Source organism: Dermacentor variabilis, chromosome 3 (genome assembly GCF_050947875.1).
Source record: "Dermacentor variabilis isolate Ectoservices chromosome 3, ASM5094787v1, whole genome shotgun sequence".
NCBI classification, from domain to species: domain Eukaryota; kingdom Metazoa; phylum Arthropoda; class Arachnida; order Ixodida; family Ixodidae; genus Dermacentor; species Dermacentor variabilis.
In genome coordinates, this window is record NC_134570.1 from 207,993,565 (window position 1) to 208,009,440 (window position 15,876).

Here is a 15,876-nt window from a genome sequence, read left to right on the forward strand (position 1 = left end):
ATGAATTTATTAAGGATAATTATCTAATTAGGCGAAAAAACGTAATACGAGGCGACGCCCAATTACTTTGGTTCTGTCCAGCTACGTGGCATGCATTTAAATCTTGGCGCATGATAGTTGGGCCATCCTTTATATGTGTGTATATATATATATATATATATATATATATATATATATATATATATATATATATATATATATATATATATATGCGTGTGTGTGTGTGTGTGTGTGTGTGTGCGCGCGCGAACGACAAGAAGGGATATATATCATGTTATGGCACCAAGCACCGTTTCCAAAGTTTGCCCCACCGGTGGTAACTTATCTTTTCGTCCATTTGCATTTCCCGTTTCTGATTTTCTGTTTCGCTTTCAACCACAGCGAATAACCCATATGCTTTCCTCAAGGCTTCATCATTACCTACTGACTTAATATTGTCGTGATATGTGTATACATATATAAATGAGAAGCACAAGTTCGCGGTCACCTTTGGTTTTTTCACCCAACAGTTTCCGTCTGTGGGCCGACCTTATGCATATTCTTTTTTTTTGGGGGGGGGGGAGGGGGCGAGGGGGTTACGTGCCAAAACCATTTTCTCATTATGAGGCACGCCGTAGTAGAGGACTCCGGAAATTTTGGCCACCTGGGGTTCCTTAACGTGCACCTAAATCTAAGTACACGGGTGTTTTCGCATTTCGCCCCCATCGAAATGCGGCCGCCGTGGCCGGGATTCGACCTTATGCATTGAAAAAGGTCAGTCCACCTACCGAGAGTGTTTGGTAGAGAAACCAAAGCTAATCGCAAAGTTGTGCTTCTAGGCTTTCTAAATTAGTTTGACCCATACAAAATCCACCTAATATATGTATATATATATATATATATATATATATACATATATATATATATATATATATATATATAGAGAGAGAGAGAGAGAGAGAAAGAGAGAGAGAGTGTGTAACAGCCACAAGCATCGCGTTTTTCAAGAACGCCACGGCGGCCGCATTTCGGCGAAGTGCCCAAGCACCAGTGTACTTAGATATTGGTGCATGTTTGAAAACCCCAGGTGGTCGAAATTATTCTGGTGTACCCCACTACGGCGTGCTTCATAATCATATCGTGCTTTTGGCACGTAAAAGCCTTTAATTTATTTTTTTAAGACGGACCATTCTGCGCGACGATAGCCCAGTGCATATTGTTCACACTCGAGTAGAGCAGCCGCCAGTTATTTTACGTTTATGCAAGACATGAAATAGGGAAGAGCGGCAGGAAAAGATGGAATAACAGTCGATTTAATCAAAGATGGAGGAGTCATAATGCTTGAAAAACTGACGGCTTTCGATGCAAAGTGTCTTTTGACGGCGAAGGTCCCAGAAGACTGGAAGAATGCAAACATTATATTAATCCACAAAAAGGGAGACGTTAAAGAATTGCAAAATTGTGGTACCATTAGCTTACTCCCAGTATTATATAAAATATTCAACAAGGTAATTTGCAATAGAATAAGGGCAACACTGGACCTTAGCCAACCGAGGGAACAGGCTGGCTTCAGGAAGGGATACTCTACAATAGATCACATCCATATCATAAATCAGGTAATCGACAAATCCGCAGAATACACTCAGCCCCTCCATATGGCTTTCATAGATTACGAAAAAGCATTTCATTCAGTAAAGATACTTACAGTCATAGAGACATTAAGTAATCAAGGAGTACAGACCGCCTCCGTAAATATCTTGGAAAATATCTAGAGTTTCCACAGCTACCTCAATCCTACAAAAGAAAATCAGGAAGATACCTATAAAGAAAGGGGTCAGACAGGGAGACACAATCTCTCCAATTCCATCCACTGCGTGCTTGAAAGACGTATTCAAGCTATTAAACTGGGATGGCTTAGGAGTAAGGATCGACGGCGAATATCTCAGCAATGTTCGGTTTGCCGATGACATTGTTTTATTCAGCAATACTGCAGACGAGTTACAAAACATGATTGAGGACCTTAACAGAGAGAGTGTAAGAGTGCGATTGGAGATAAGTATGCAGAAGATAATGATGAACAGCTGGACAAGGGAACAAGAGTTCAGTATCGCCAGTCAGCCTCTAGAGTCTGTGAAGGAGTACATTTGCTTAGGTCAATTGATCACAATGATTGAGCCCTGATCATGAGAAGGAAATTCATAGAATAAAAATGGCTTAGTTCACATACGGCAGACATTGTAAGCTCCTTACTGGTAGCTTACCATTATCATTGAAAAGGAAAGTGTACAATCAGTGCATTTTCCCGGTGCTGACATATGTGGCAGAGACATCCATACTGACAAAGAAGCTCGAGAACAAGTTAAAGGCCGCACAAAGAGCGATGGGGAAAAGAATATTAGGTCTTACGTTAAGAGACAAAAAGAGAGTGGATTGGATCAGAGAGCAAACTGGCATAGCCGATATTCTTATAGGCATTAGCAGAAAGAAATAGAGCTGGGCAGGTCATGTAATGCGCAGGTTCGACAACTGTTGGACCATTAGGGTTACAGAGTGGGTACCACGAGAAGGGAAATGCAGTCGAGGATGGCAGAAGACTAGGTGGGGTGATGAAATTAAGAAATTCGCGGTGGTTGGCGCAGGACAGGGGTAATTGGAGATCGCCGGGAAAGGCCTTCGTCCTTCAGAGGACATGAAATGGGCTGATGATGATGAAAATGATGCTATTGAATTTATTAATCAATAGAAATTGTCTAAAGTATTGCTATGAGTGGCGCACTGCCAATGAATAATGTGCAGAAGATTGAAAAGAACTCAAAACTGGCATATATTTCGAGCCAGGTTCTTCATCACAGTTTAACTTCTTTCTGATAAAGAAAGCTGCTAAAAAAATTATGTCGCAATTTGACCCGAAAGGCGAATCATCGACTGCGACAGCAAATTAGTACCCAGCTATAGTAGTAGTTTAGTAGTAGTAGTAGGATATAAACTTTGAAACACTCGCTCACTAACTGAATTACCACCATGATGCAAGCGCGCACAAGCAAGCATGAACACACCATACTCGATGAGCGCAGCCAGTAGCTGTCAAGGCAAACGGCTCTTTAAACTACGCACTTAGCGGACTCGAAGCTGCCCCCTCACCCCCCCCCCCCCACCAGATGGCGGAGTCGGCGTTACTCCGCCATCCTTCAGTTTGCATTTTTCGCCTTCAGCGCGTTACCACAGGCGCAACCACGCCGGACTCAGCGCCGTAGCGATCTCACCAACGGTCAAATCGCGGCGTATTCCATCGCGATATAACCTATGACAAGCCCATGTGCATTCCATGATAACTAACACGTATGCTGGTCGTTAATTGCTTGATCGGATCGCTTTGCTTTTTTTTTTTTCACGTTTGAGCCGGCCACTTATAGCGGAGGTGCGGCGAACCGCAGCGCACCGACGAATAGTCTGGCAGAGGAGAACGTTGTTGCTGCTTTAAATACAGGGACTTTGGCCTGATGTATACTGTTCTCACGGTAACTGAAACTTCGCGGAAACAATGCACTGCGGTGCCGAAGCGCGTATGCATGCGGCTAGCGCGTTGACCGGGCCTACGTGCGTGAAGGCGTACGTTCATCTGCCGAGCCTTGCTCAGTCTTGCACCTCATCCGCCAACCTTCACTTCCCTGCGCCTCTCGAGGACCAAGATTACTGCACTAAAGTGGACGCGTTCGTATAGCTCACAGCAGCCGCTTCATTCTCATCCTTGCACATGGCTGTTTTACGTGCCACGAATGCAGCGTCCGTTGTCAAAAGCAGGATCACTGCAGAGCTGTCCCTTACGTGCAAGGTGTCTATTGTACATAATCTGAAGCACAGCGCTTTCACTCTGTGAAGAAACGTTAGAGTGAATCTACCGAAGATGGGGAAAATACCCCCACGTCATCCTCCGTCAGTGGCGTGGTGTACAATGTTGCACGCGGGCTCGTTTCACGCTTTTTACTGCCAGTCCCACCTGGCCACAACGACAGCCGGGAGAGCACAGTCTACATAACACAGCGGTAAAAAGCACGAAGACTAACGCAATCCAGCAGACACGATGCCTTTGCCACCGTACTAAACGCACGGAGCAGCATGTGTCAGCGCACACAACCGTAACAAAGTGGCCATTGTGGCCCACGAACATGGCCGCTACAGCGGAAAAGAAATTAAGGAGAAAAAAAGAGAAAGCATACATCACTTCCTCCGCACATTTCTTCTAGCACGCGAAGCGGTTCTGGCCTCACCTCTGTTTTTTCCTTCCGCCATGCCCCGGAGCCTCGCGCGTGATGCAGACGACGCGCTTCGCCTCTTTCATGCGCAAGACTGAACCGCGATCGCCGGCTCATCCACGCAAGCTTTCACTCGAGCATACAGCATACGGTGCGCATCGATGATTTTATCGGCCTTGGACTACAAAACCTCACGGTGACGTCCATGCCGATGGCAGAAATGTGCTTGGAGTGTCCATATAATTGCTATCGGAATGAAGTTAGAGATATCGCGTTTTTGACCGTCCGCCCACATAAAAAATCAGTGCCCTCAAACAATCTCCACAAAACTTCGTAGGCGATGTGTCACTATCAGGCCACGACAGCGCGACGTATTGGCATTGCAATGGGATGAGTGCCGGCGCCTCTGCTAACAGCTAATTGAAAAGGCAGGGCGAGTGTCGAGTGGGCTCTTGAACGACTCTTCGCAATGCGGTGAACGTGGTTTAAGTCATGAATCCGTGCGCTCAAAGAGGTGCGACGTAATGCTAATGCATTTCTGTCTCATTGCGGCTAAAATGCCACTCATGTTTTTGACGCTGCTGTGCCGCATGAGTGTGGGTCAGCGAGAGAGTCAGCGCTCTTGTGCAATTGCGATAAAATTACGCGCTGCATCGGAACGAGGCGAGCATGCGAGGCCAGAGCGTAAAGCGTTAAAGCTTCAACCAGGTCGTGGCTTGACAAGGACGGCCTCACCATGGTATATTTTATTGTGTGACGGTGAGGCGTAAACATTCACGTCACCCCTGATCATGTACCAAAAATTGGCACTTCTGCTTCTTCGCAGGTCATGTTTCCATTTCCACAGTGCTATTGTCCGAACTTCATTACGCTGTAGTAATTAGCGGCGTCATTGTTTGCATGCATGAAAAATCTTATGAACACTTTGGTTGACGGAATTCAAGTATGGCATTAGGATCAGTCGTCCGACTTGGTAGGTTGAGAAGTATATTAGCTTAATTTTTATGCTTGTCCGTCGAAATATGCATCTCGCCGCGGTTAGGCAATCTCGCCGAAGTTGATTCTGATCGCAGTTTCGGAAAGTTTAAAGACTTCCGAACGTGTTCTTTCAAATCAACCTCAGCTAGTATATTTATGTCCGCTGCAGTACGAAGGCCTGTCTCAGCGATCTTCAATTATTCCTCTTTTTTACTAGCTGACACCATCTGATGCCTGCAAATTTCCTAATTTCATCACACCACCTAGTTCTCTGAAACGTCGTGTATGTTTTGCGGAAAGCAATGAAGAGACCGAAGAGCTTGATCGTAAGAGCTTGAGCTGCGGAGCCCCAATTTAAGCTTTGATGACGCAATTCCCTTATTATGGGATTAGTAGGACCAACAGCGTGTCAGGATGTGCTTGGAAAATGCATAAGTAGCTTAGCAAAGCTTGGAAGCATTTTGTCAGGCTACGCAGAGATTTCAGGAGGGGGGTTGGAGAACTTTCAGCCTAACCACGCCGCTAAAAATATCGTCTTTAAGGTTTCCTGAAGTAAAAGCTATGTTGGTGCCACTGTACTGCAGAGGCTCCTGAAACAGTACGTCCCTTTTTGTTATCTAATCTATCAAGAGAGCTTGTTTAGGCTCGTGACTTTTTGTTGGGCTCTTAGGGGCACTGCGAAATTCCTACAATATTGTTCATGTTGCTTGTAGGTTTTTATTTTTTTTGTGGAGATTCCTCTTAGATGTGTTTAAAGGCGATTTGATTATACTGTGGACATAACCACGAATGATAATCAAAAATGGTAAGTCGACGTGTAAATAAACATGTATAACATTTCGGAGAAACCACCATAGCACTAGCATGAGAGCTTTTGACAAATTAATCAATGCATCGACGTATTGCGCAGTCCGTGGACTATACAAGTGCGTGTGCCCAGATACATGCATCCGTATAGGTGGACCCTCCTTGAGTCCTTAATTTACTACGCTTATTCACGGTAAACAGCCACATTATTTGTGTACACACCATAATTATAGGGTTTTCTGAGAGTATATGTGTTAAAATAGTGTAATTTAATACGTAAAGGCAAACATCAACTTTTAGGACCTTTAATTGTATTAAAATATTAGGTGTGCGACTCCTGAATCCAAGAAAACACCCTTAAAGGCAAAATTGTCATACTGTGTTCAACAATGACAATGAAATCTATTCTCGATGCAGAGTTCCATACATGTCATGCACACATGTGGCGCAGATATTATTTAGGCTGCGCATGGTGCTGCTAAAGCCGAGAGAGATAACTTTCTACAATGTTCAGTTCAATCACCATTCATCCACCACCACATCAGTCCAGAAAGCAGCTGCTGCAATATATCGTTACACAAACGAATAGTGAAACACTGAAGAATATTTTTTTTTCTCAAAGGCCCCAGTGTGGGGTATTACATGAGGGATGGGTGACCACTTCAGTGGAATATGGACTCAATGGCAGCCTTGAAATGATGTGGATTGGAGTGGTGCACGGCGTCGGCGGGAAAGTCATTCCAGTCCCGGGCAGTCTTCACAAAGAAAGAATGTAGGTGCGCAGTGGTCCTGGCAGGCGGAGGATACACAGATTTTTCATGACATAATCGGCAAGACTGGCGGTGTGCTGGAATGATGGCTGGAGTACTAGGAGCAGAATGATAAAATTTGTGATAAAGGCACAGTCTGAAAACATGACGCCTTATATCTAGATTGGAAAATCCTGCTTTTAGTTTTAGCTGAGAGACACTAGTGTGGTAAGAATAATCAGAATAAATATAGCGAGCTGCACGATTCTGAACTGCTTCTAGAGTGTTAGAAAGGGTGGTTTGGTGTGGGTCCCAAACAGAGCATGCGTATTCTAGCTTAGGTCTGACAAAAGTTAGATAAGTTAGTATCTTTAGGGATGGTGGTACGAAGCGCAAGTTGCGGCGGAAGTAACCAAGCGTGCGATTGGCTTCGTTAGTGATGTTCGTAATATGAGGGGACCAAGAAAGGTTATTTGAGAGTGTAAGGCCTAGGTACTTGCATGACTCCACTGATGATATTTCCGAGTTGCAGAGAACGTACTTAGGAGTATGGTGAATCTTCCGTCGATGAAAAGGTATTAGTAAGGTCTTTGTAGTGTTCAGTGACATTAGCCACATGCTGCACCACAAGGTAACTTTGTCTAGATCATCTTGTAATGCGTGGTTGTCGGTATCAGCTAGGATTGGGCGATAAATGACACAATCGTCAGCAAAAAGGCGAATGTTAGATGTGAGATTAGCCGGTAAATCATTAATATATATAAGGAATAGGAGGGGCCCGAGAACTGTGCCTTGGGGTACACCGGAGAGAACAGGGCTTTTAGAGGAGGAGTGGTTGTTAGCATACACAAACTGTTGTCTGTTAGTTAAGAAATTTCGTATCCAGTTCAAAACAAGGGGATTAAGGTGCAAGCGAGAAAGCTTTAGGAGTAGTCGTTGATGCGGAACTTTGTCTAACGCCTTTTCGAAATCTAAAAAGAGGGCATCAACTGGAATGTTTTGATCAAGGTTAGAGCTTATGTCATTTATAAAGAGTGCTAATTGGCTATCACAAGATAAACCTTTACGGAAGCCATACTAGTTAGGGTGGAAGAAACTGACAGATGTTAGGAATGAAGCAATGTGGGAGTAAAGCACATGTTCCATCAATTTCGAACAGACGCTAGTTAGAGAAATTGGGCGGTAGCTACTACATGATGATGAAGGACCTTTCTTTGGGACTGGAATAACCTTACCCACTTTCCAGTCATCCGGCACCACTCCTGATGATAAGGATTGCTGAAAAATGTGACATAATATCTCGCTTGTTACATATTTAGTATTTTTTAAGACTTTAGAATTAATACCATCGATGCCAGGTGAAGACGACAGCTTTAAGGAATCAATGCATTTCCTGATTCCATCAGAACTGAAGGTGATTGCGGGCATGGTATGGTAACTGAAAAGTGGGAATTCAGGAAGTTCACCATTAGGCTCATTCGTAAACACGGAAGAGAATGCATGATTAAGCGCTTCGGCGATTTCCTGATCAGGAATAGGCTTATTTTTCTTGTCGCACAGAGCAAGTGGTTGCGAACGCTTTGGATTTATAATATTCCAGAATTTTTTGGAGTTATTTCGCAGGATGTTTGGTAGGGTAGTCGAAGAAAAGGAGCGTTTTGCTTTACTAGCAAGGGATAGGTACGTTTTTTCAGCGGTGTAGTATTTCTGCCATGCGCACTCAGAGTTGGAATGCCTAGCAGCGCGGTAAAGCCTTTTCTTTTTATTGTTGAGACGCTTTAGTGTCGTATTAAACCAGGGTGATGAGTGCTTTTCAGTTACAGTGATAGTAGGTATGTAAGTTTTTATCAGCTCATGCATTTTATTTTTGAAAAGAAGCCAGTTAATTTCAACAGAACGTTCTAAGAAACCGGTAAAGAACGAGCTGGCAAATTCCGCTAGTTTAATATTCATATCAGTATAGTTGCCTTTGTCGTAAAGCGTAATAGTCTTTCTAGTTTTAGTGAAGGCAGGGATGTCACTTTGGAACGAGGTATGTAGCACTGAATGATCGCTAAGGCCAGGTAAGTGCGTCAGTGGTGAAACATTATCGGAGTGAGAAGTAAGGATGAGGTCTAATATGTTAGAAGACTTATCATTGTGCCGCGTGGGGTTACTGACAATTTGTGTTAAGCCAAACGTAAGGCACGTATTAAGAAAATCACTTTCGACATTGTTTTTTGACGTTGTTTCAGCTATATTGAACCAATTGATGGCAGGGAAGTTGAAATCGCCGAACAGCATGATGGGTGATTGGGGATAAAGTACTGTTACGGTGTGAAGCACCTCATGGAAGTCAGCTACGAAAGAGCTGTTTGCGTCGGGTGGACGATAGCATGTACCGATAACAACGGCTGGGCGGGAAGCGTTGCTTATCACAAAGACAATTTCTAAGGGCGTTGTTACTGTTATTTCAGCACACTGAAGACATTCGTGTGCGCATATCAGTACGCCGCCCCCCTTTTTGTGGGATCTGTCGCGTCGGAATATAGAAAAATTTGGAAAATGTGAAAGAATTTCTGCATTATTAATAGACGGATTAAGCCAAGTTTCAGTAAGAAGGACTATGTTCGATGCCGTTGTAGTGAGCAGGCTTTGGAGGGCATCAAGTTTGGGAAGAATACTGCGAATATTGGTGTAAAGAAATGAAAGGGAGTTATAGGGATGGTTATTGGGATGGTTGTTGCGACGGTCGGATGCTAGGAACCCGGTGATCGAGCGACTACCTTATCGGAACTATGGTCGTATGTGTAAGTTTTACTTCCCATTAGTAATTTGTCGTGGCGTAGTTTGAAGGGTCTATTTTGCGCTTTGGCAAACTGAACTAGGTGTCTTCTAGCAGTTAGCGTGTTAGAAGAGTAGTCTTCCGAGATCCGATATTCACTTCCTTTTAGTTTTTTAGCGCATGACAACACGCGTTCTTTTACTTTAAAATGCGCGAATTTGACAATTATAGGTCTATTTCTGTTACTATTAAAGCGACCTAATCTGTGTACTCTTTCTATGTCTAAATGTTCAACGGTGGTGTTAAGTTGTGTACTGCAGTGTTGAATCACTAGGGCTTCGGACGCAGCCCATCTTTCATTTTCAGTGTCTTTAAAACCAAAAAATACTAGATTTGATCTTCGCGCTCTATCTTCCGAGTCATTAAGTTTAGCCTGAATAGACGCAATCTGATTTGCACTCTGTTCGGCGAGCGTCCTGAGCTCGTCGACCTCTTTTTTTACCGCGATAAGTGTTGAGCAGTCTTCTTCTATCTTAGTTAGTCGTTTTTTTATCTCATCAAAAGATTTGTCGCTCTGGGACAACTTTTGCTTGATCGACTTCATATCATTTAATAATGAAGTTTGGCCAGTACGGATTTCGATCAGTGCTTCCAATATATCATTAGGTTCTTCATTGCCGCGGGTGGTAGGTCCGGGGTTAAGCTCAATGTCACCGGATAAAATTAGAAGTTGCCGAAGAACATGAAAACAGTCGAAAAGAATAGCAAAACAACAACTTGGGCTTGGCAGCACCAATAAAGCAGCATAGCGAGTACGTCGAGACGCGAATAAGGAATAGTGATAGTTTACCTGCGTGACAAATAAGCGTCGAAGCTTAGCGTTCATCGCCATGGCTGTGGTGCTGCCAAACCCATGAAAGGCCGCGCGGGTTCCGAGCGGCCCTATATGGCAGAGGTGCGGAGAGGGTGTAGATGTCTCCCGATTAAACGTGGCCGGTATCACAAGGGCATGCGCAGTCCAGGGCGGAGGCAGGTTAAGCGCAGCCGTGCGCTGGATTTGTTTTGGTGTCCCGAGGGCGCTGGAAGGCGTTTGATCCGGCTGTACAAGCGGTGGTGCAGCAGGAATGGTCGATTGGATGAAGTTACTCGGAACGTCGACGGCATACCCACCGCTTGGTTCTTGCGGCGGCAACACTGGGCAGGAACTCAGCCGGGCTGAGTGCATCGTGCTTAACGGTGGATGCCATGGCCAGCCGGTGAAGAGCACTTCGGCGGTGGGGTTCCAGGACGTGGGTCCGGCAGTTCCATCGGTGACACGAGGAATTTCCTCACTGTGATGCTGGAGGTAAGACAGCAGGAACATCTGCGTGACAAATAAGCGTCGAAGCTTAGTATATTTTGCAAATATACAATGTATATTTGCAAAAACAACTGCAGCACTGGCCAGTTCAGCCGACAGCTCGAGATCCAGGAGCAGTTACTCTTCTTCGACGGGAAGCCCCCACGCATTGTTCGAAAGCAACAGAGCGCGATGCGTGTAGCATTATCCCCGGCGGCAGGAGCACCGTCCTGGTACGTCTAAATATTTGTGTCAATATGGGAGTAATAAGGCTTGAGGCGTGCGACATGCACAACATCAGTGGAATGCGGGGCAGATGAAGCACTGGCATTGGATGATTCACTAGGGCAGTTCTCTTACGTAACTGGAGTCACGGAACGCAGCACTCGATATGGGCCTGTGTACCGCGACAGGAGTTTTTTCGGCAGCCCAATGGGATGGATCGGGGACCACAGCAGTGCCAGATATCCAGGCGAAAATTGCACGTCACTGCGTTGTCGATAGTAAAATCGCCATTGGCTCTCTTGGGAGGTCAGGAGGCGAGCGTGGGAAAATTCGCGTGCTTGCGCTGCCCTGGAAATTGCATCAAGTGCATATTCGCTCGTTTCTTCTGCGGTGGATGGAAGGAATCTGTTCAGTCCCCATGTTAGTTTTCGGCCGAACAGCCGAAAAAAAGGGGGAATAACCGGCACTGTCGCGGCGCGAAGAATTAGTGTATTACATAGAGTAGAGCAAGGTCCCAGTCAGTATGGTCGGCCGAGACATACCTTGCAAGCATCTCTGTCATGGTTAGATTCAAATGCTCCGTGAGACCATTAGTTTGCGGGTGGTAAGACGTAGTCCTCTTGCGCCTACTTGAGCAGGACTGTAGGATGTCGGCGATGACTTTCGAAAGGAATGTCCGGGCATGCTCCGTGAGCAGTTGGTGCGGAGCTGCATGTTGAAAAATTACGTCGTGTAAGGAGAAATCGGTGACATCTGCGGCGCAGCTTGTTGGAAGCGCACTGGTGATAGCGTAGCGCGTGGCGTAATGTATCGCCACAGCGAGCCACTTGGTGCCGGACGTTGATAGAGCAAATGGGCCAAGCAAGTCCACGCCAACGCGAAAGAACGGCTCCGGGACGTCGAGCGGCAGAAGACACCCGGCAGGGAGCTTGGATTGTGTTTTTCGTCACTGATATTTCTCACACGCGGCAACGTATTTCCTGACGGAACGGGCAAGGCCTGGCCAAAAGAAGCCTCGGTGGACCTTGTTGTAAGTGTTGGAGACGCCGAGGGGACCAGCGGCTGGTAAGTCGTGAAGTTCATGGAGAATCGCTGACCGGAGGTGCTTAGGGATGACGAGAAGTAGGGTCATATCATTGGGGCGAATGTTGTGACGGTAGAATACACCATCCCAGAGGTCAAACAAGGGAAGGAGCGAATCGGAACACGAAGATTCCAAGCGATCAATGATAGTGCGCAAGGCGGCATCATGGTGTTGCATCTCGGCTACGTGGATCAATTGAGATACGGAGGCAATGCAAGCGTCGGTATCGGTGTAATAACAGCGGATGGTTTGTCCTCTGGGGAAAGTGATAAACAGTCTAGTGTGTGACTTGTACAGTGCTCTACAGGTTCGGTATATTGTTATGCACACAGAGCCCAGCAACCACGATGACCGATAGGACCCTTGAATGACAAAAGCCAACAAAACGCGCTATGGTCCGTGATTAGCGCGTAGTGCGCGCCATACAAACGCAAGCGGGGTTTAGAAATCGCCCAGACGAGAGCCAGGCATTGACGTTCTGTAATCGAATTGATGCGCTCTGCTGCTGTGAGGAAGCGGCTAGCGTAGGCAATGAACCCCTTGGCGTTGGGCTAAGGCCGCTCCGATCTCGTGACCACTGGTACCTGTACGGACCTCTTTAGAAGAGGACGGGTCAAAGTGGGCCAGTATAGGTGGCGGGGTGAGAATGGTAGTGAAGTAGGCGAAAGCGGCAGCTTGAGCAGGACCCCACGTAAACAGCGCATCCTTCCTTCTTCAGAAAACCTGTAAGGTTTCGGGCAAGCGCTGCGAAATCTTTCACAAACCGGCGGAAGTAGGAGCATCGTCCTACAAAACATCGGATGGCTTTGACCAACAGCTTAATTCATCGAAGTGACACTTCGATGAATTTATTTGGAACCTTGGCTTGCAGAAGACTTGAAGAATAGCAGATAAGCGCTCAAGGTGTACGTCCCAAATGTAGGGGAAAATACGAGAACGTTGTCTAGGGAGCAAAGGCATGTCGACCATTTGAACCCTTGAAGCAAAGAGTCCGTCATAGGTTCGGACATTACGGGAGAGTTACACAGACCGAATTGTTTTACTTTGAATTGATATGGTCCATCAGGGGTGATGAACACGGTTCTTTCTTCGTTCTTTTCATCCACAAAAATCTGTGAATGAACGGACGGAAGGCCTGTTGTGGAAAAATAATTGGCACCGTGGGTACAATCGAGGGCTTTGTCAATGCGAGGAAAAGGTAGACGTCCTTTTTGTTCATTCTGTTTCGATGACGATCATCTACGCAAAAACGCCATGTGACATCTTTATTTGTAAAAATCACAGCGGGCGACGCCAAAGGGCTCAGCGAGGGTTCAACAAAGCCTATGGTAAGCATCTTCTTCACTTCATCTTGAATACCCTTACGCTTGAATACCCTTACCCGGCAGAACAGTCGATCATAGTTGAAAGCGACGTAAAAAAGCCTTGTTTGAGGATAAGGTCATGGGTACAATTGGTCAGCATTGCAGAGAGAACATTAACGTGGCGGCCGGCGATGCTTATACGGGCAGTAGGCAGTCCAGTGACGGCCACAGTGCTGCGATCGGCGACGCGTGCGGCTCATGTAATAGCAGGCGTGAGAACCTTTTTAAGTCCACGGCGAAGGTGCGCACTCAATATGGACACCTGGGCTCCAGTGTCAATTAATGCCGTCAAAGAGACACCGTCGACGTCAACATGAAGTAAGTTCTGATTCTTTGGGAGCGTCAATCGAGGATTTCAGCACCAGGAAAATAATGCAGCACTACCTCCAGGAGTTGCATGGTCTAGTTTTCCATCCGGGAGGTTCGATAATTGGTCGGCGACGAATAGCGGCTGGGACGAGAGGACTGACGGGGCGTGATGACGGCGAACGAGCCGGATGAGTGTCGCGTACAGAAACGTCAGAGTAGGAGACGTACGGCGAGGCGGGTAGCGGCGAGGATCGGCGTAGAAACGAGGAGAGGAAAAAAGTAGCTTCAATACGGGGACGTCAAGGAAGTGCAGCAATGCCGAGCTACATGGCCAATTTGGTGGCAACTCAAGCTGATTGCCTTGTGCTCCAGAGTACGGTTGCAGAATCTGGGAGAAGAGTACAGGTCGCTGCGTTAGAGGCAGAGCTGTCGGCATCTGTCTGATGTCAGGTGCGGAGACAGAGCAGGCAGCAGGAAATTTGAGGTTGGAAAATTCTTGCACACAACTGCATAAGTGAGGGAGATCGCTGGTGCAGATTCGTCAGTGATTTGGACAAGTGGGCTTGGAATGAACGGGGTTAGACTTGCAGCCTCCAGCTCGCGGCGTACGATACGCGTCACGTTCTCATGGCAGGGGTAGCAGCGGTAAGGCCGACGCAGGATGTGTCGCAGCCGCGTTAGGGAGACTACATACCTGTGGAATGACGCGGCGGCTTTCGGCCAGCCCGAAGCGGCGCCATTCTTTGACGATTACGTCGACGGTGGAAACATTGTTGCAGATCAACACATTTAATGCGTCGTCCGCGATCCCTCTGAGGACGTGCCCTACTTTGCGAACCTCGGCCATTTTCTTGTCGACTTTCTGACAAAGAGCGCGCACGTCTTGTATGTACGAAACACACGATTCAGTGGAAAACTGCACTCTGACAGCAAGCACTTTTCTCGCTGCCAGTTGGCGGCCGGTCGGGTTTAAAAAGAGGACGTGGAGCTTCTCCTCGAGGCATTTGAGGCATTTGAGGCCTTTTCTTTCAGGCAATTTTCATATCTTTGAGGCATTTTGCATATTCACAAGTGGTGACGCGTGCGTCAGTTCAGCTTCGCTCATGCTATGAACAAAAGAAGTGGATTGTCTCCATGGCTGGCGCTTATCCTTCTTTTTCTTTTGCTGCTCTTTATGTAACCTTCAATGATGTCTTTATATGTTGCTTCTCCAAATTTCGTTCCAGTCAGCACTCTATCCTGTGCTCTATACTCGCTCGTGCAGTGTCGAGCTGTTTCTGTTTTGATTATCCTTGAAGGCATCCCTACTAGACAGCTCGTCCTCGTGTGTCCGGAACCAGACACGCGATGTTCCGCCCAAGCAGAATATAACATTTACTAGCAACATGGTAGGGTCCCAGTGGCTGTTCTAACACGCTCATACTTGCTGAGCCAGTCCTCAACGTCTACATATCTTATCGGAAGAAAATGCCAGGATCGCGGGGATTAGTACCCGTGAGCTACGTTTTTATTGGAGTCACAGGTCTAGATGGAGGCGAAGTCTCTTCACCGGGAACCATGGTGGAAAGCTGGATGGTGCGGCAGCTGCGGAGCTCCGTGGCGAGGACGGGGAACGCCAACCTGCAGCATAACTAGGGGTGAAACGCTGCAGACGAGTTACAATATGTATTTAGAACAGCCCTGCTGGCCAGTTCAGCCGACTGCTCGAGACCCAGGAGCAGTTCGTCTTCTTCGTCCAGGCGCCCACGCACATCGTCCAAACGCAACAGCCCATTATGCATGTATAAATATCATTGATCTATATCAGCAAAACCAATGTGAGTACCTTTCCTAAGCCGCACTGCACTACCGCTAATTAGGTTCACATTAACGTTCGCAGAAGTCAAAGTGGTCGTGCTTTGAGATGCAGCTTACCGCTGGAAGGCTGGAATTTCACCTAGACGCTTATCTGCCCATAGATGCAGTCCAAGGCGATGACAGCCGGCACTTATCCTGACGCTTCCAGTTCCTGTACTCGTGTTTATT